The sequence below is a fragment of the Sardina pilchardus genome, chromosome 8 (assembly GCF_963854185.1).
Source record: "Sardina pilchardus chromosome 8, fSarPil1.1, whole genome shotgun sequence".
NCBI lineage: Eukaryota > Metazoa > Chordata > Actinopteri > Clupeiformes > Clupeidae > Sardina > Sardina pilchardus.
In genome coordinates this window covers 26,712,174-26,714,673 of record NC_085001.1, presented here as the reverse complement: position 1 = coordinate 26,714,673, position 2,500 = coordinate 26,712,174, and the positions used below count along the sequence as shown (strand labels likewise).

The following is a 2,500-nucleotide window of genomic DNA, read 5'->3' as shown; positions in this document are numbered from 1 at the left end:
GTTTGGCGGTGAGGCCCACAATAAATTGGGGAGAAAGCACAAACGGGCTCGTCCGGGATTTGAACCCGGGACCTCTCGCACCCAAAGCGAGAATCATACCCCTAGACCAACGAGCCGCTGAGTGCTGCAATGGGTTTTATTTTGTGTCGACCCCTTGCATTCCTGAGTAAGTCAAAAAAGTTTTCCAGAATGGGCTCTTTTCCTGCAATGGCTAACAACAGAGGGTGGTCGTCGTTTATTTCGTTAGAGTGGATTTTTTTCTGTAAAGTCTGGCATTTCTTTGTGAAAGAAGGGCTCGTCCGGGAGTTGAACCCGGGACCTCTCGCACCCGAAGCGAGAATCATACCCCTAGACCAACGAGCCTGGGCCAAGGATGCCATTTATTCAGCGCCTTTCCTCACACCAACGTTTTAGAGTGGTCTGCAGAAAAGACGGTCATTTCAGCTGCGTTCCACTGTGCATCAACATTTCCGAAAGTAAGTCCTGGGTAACTAAGTGCAGCAGTTGACCGGTGGCCGGTAGAACCAAACGATGCAGAGTTTCACAGAATAAAGGGCTCGTCCGGGATTTGAACCCGGGACCTCTCGCACCCTAAGCGAGAATCATACCCCTACACCAACGAGCCAGCTTGCTCAAATGCTTATGTCGAGCATCTTGTGCATCAATATTTAGCTGAAAGGAAAGGTAGCTGTGGTGGTGTTGAGCTGCAGCTAAGCTATGCTGTACATCAAAGGTGAGACAGTGCTCACACAATCTCATGATACTGGCTCGTTGGCGACGGGCTCGTCCGGGATTTGAACCCGGGACCTCTCGCACCCAAAGCGAGAATCATACCCCTAGACCAACGAGCCGCTGAGTTCTGCAATGGGTTTTATTTTGTGTGGACCCCTTGCATTCCTGAGTAAGTCAAAAAAGTTTTCCAGAATGGGCTCTTTTCCTGCAATGGCTAACAACAGAGGGTGGTCGTCGTTTATTTCGTTAGAGTGGATTTTTTTCTGTAAAGTCTGGCATTTCTTTGTGAAAGAAGGGCTCGTCCGGGAGTTGAACCCGGGACCTCTCGCACGCGAAGCGAGAATCATACCCCTAGACCAACGAGCCTGGGCCAAGGATGCCATTTATTCAGCGCCTTTCCTCACACCAACGTTTTAGAGTGGTCTGCAGAAAATACGGTCATTTCAGCTGCATTCCACTGTGCATCAACATTTCCGAAAGTAAGTCCTGGGTAACTAAGTGCAGCAGTTGACCGGTGGCCGGTAGAACCAAACGATGCAGAGTTTCACAGAATAAAGGGCTCGTCCGGGATTTGAACCCGGGACCTCTCGCACCCTAAGCGAGAATCATACCCCTAGACCAACGAGCCAGCTTGCTCAAATGCTTATGTCGAGCATCTTGTGCATCAATATTTAGCTGAAAGGAAAGGTAGCTGTGGTGGTGTTGAGCTGCAGCTAAGCTATGCTGTACATCAAAGGTGAGACAGTGCTCACACAATCTCATGATACTGACAAAAGCTTGCTTGGCGACGGGCTCGTCCGGGATTTGAACCCGGGACCTCTCGCACCCAAAGCGAGAATCATACCCCTAGACCAACGAGCCGCTGAGTGCTGCAATGGGTTTTATTTTGTGTGGACCCCTTGCATTCCTGAGTAAGTCAAAAAAGTTTTCCAGAATGGGCTCTTTTCCTGCAATGGCTAACAACAGAGGGTGGTCGTCGTTTATTTCGTTAGAGTGGATTTTTTTCTGTAAAGTCTGGCATTTCTTTGTGAAAGAAGGGCTCGTCCGGGAGTTGAACCCGGGACCTCTCGCACCCGAAGCGAGAATCATACCCCTAGACCAACGAGCCTGGGCCAAGGATGCCATTTATTCAGCGCCTTTTCTCACACCAACGTTTTAGAGTGGTCTGCAGAAAAGACGGTCATTTCAGCTGCGTTCCACTGTGCATCAACATTTCCGAAAGTAAGTCCTGGGTAACTAAGTGCAGCAGTTGACCGGTGGCCGGTAGAACCAAACGATGCAGAGTTTCACAGAATAAAGGGCTCGTCCGGGATTTGAACCCGGGACCTCTCGCACCCTAAGCGAGAATCATACCCCTAGACCAACGAGCCAGCTTGCTCAAATGCTTATGTCGAGCATCTTGTGCATCAATATTTAGCTGAAAGGAAAGGTAGCTGTGGTGGTGTTGAGCTGCAGCTAAGCTATGCTGTACATCAAAGGTGAGACAGTGCTCACACAATCTCATGATACTGACAAAAGCTTGCTTGGCGACGGGCTCGTCCGGGATTTGAACCCGGGACCTCTCGCACCCTAAGCGAGAATCATACCCCTAGACCAACGAGCCCCGACAGAGTGTGACTTCAGCTGAAAAAAAAAACCGTGCAATTTTCTCCACCACTGACGGGACTTGAAAAAGGACACATTTCAAAAGAGTTTACCTGTCTAGCTTACGGGCTCGTCCGGGATTTGAACCCGGGACCTCTCGCACCCAAAGCGAGAATCATACCCC

At 50.0% G+C, this 2,500-nt stretch overlaps 10 non-coding genes across 10 annotated transcripts in view; all 10 read right to left on the bottom strand.

The window, feature by feature from the left end:
• Positions 1-44: 44 nt before the first annotated feature.
• On the bottom strand, positions 45-116 carry trnap-ugg (transfer RNA proline (anticodon UGG)). The gene has a single exon. It is a non-coding gene; the product is annotated as a tRNA-Pro (tRNA).
• Positions 117-291: 175 nt separating this feature from the next.
• On the bottom strand, positions 292-363 carry trnap-cgg (transfer RNA proline (anticodon CGG)). The gene has a single exon. It is a non-coding gene; the product is annotated as a tRNA-Pro (tRNA).
• A 416-nt stretch (positions 364-779) lies between these two features.
• On the bottom strand, positions 780-851 carry trnap-ugg (transfer RNA proline (anticodon UGG)). Its single transcript has one exon. It is a non-coding gene; the product is annotated as a tRNA-Pro (tRNA).
• A 175-nt stretch (positions 852-1,026) lies between these two features.
• Positions 1,027-1,098, bottom strand: trnaa-cgc (transfer RNA alanine (anticodon CGC)). The gene has a single exon. It is a non-coding gene; the product is annotated as a tRNA-Ala (tRNA).
• A 190-nt stretch (positions 1,099-1,288) lies between these two features.
• Positions 1,289-1,360, bottom strand: trnap-agg (transfer RNA proline (anticodon AGG)). The gene has a single exon. It is a non-coding gene; the product is annotated as a tRNA-Pro (tRNA).
• A 161-nt stretch (positions 1,361-1,521) lies between these two features.
• trnap-ugg (transfer RNA proline (anticodon UGG)) lies at positions 1,522-1,593 on the bottom strand. Its single transcript has one exon. It is a non-coding gene; the product is annotated as a tRNA-Pro (tRNA).
• A 175-nt stretch (positions 1,594-1,768) lies between these two features.
• trnap-cgg (transfer RNA proline (anticodon CGG)) lies at positions 1,769-1,840 on the bottom strand. Its single transcript has one exon. It is a non-coding gene; the product is annotated as a tRNA-Pro (tRNA).
• A 190-nt stretch (positions 1,841-2,030) lies between these two features.
• Positions 2,031-2,102, bottom strand: trnap-agg (transfer RNA proline (anticodon AGG)). Its single transcript has one exon. It is a non-coding gene; the product is annotated as a tRNA-Pro (tRNA).
• Positions 2,103-2,263: 161 nt separating this feature from the next.
• Positions 2,264-2,335, bottom strand: trnap-agg (transfer RNA proline (anticodon AGG)). The gene has a single exon. It is a non-coding gene; the product is annotated as a tRNA-Pro (tRNA).
• Positions 2,336-2,442: 107 nt separating this feature from the next.
• Positions 2,443-2,500, bottom strand: part of trnap-ugg (transfer RNA proline (anticodon UGG)) — a 72-nt gene continuing 14 nt past the window's right edge. The window contains exon 1 of the tRNA in view: positions 2,443-2,500. This exon is cut by the window's right edge and continues 14 nt beyond it. This is a non-coding gene — a tRNA (tRNA-Pro).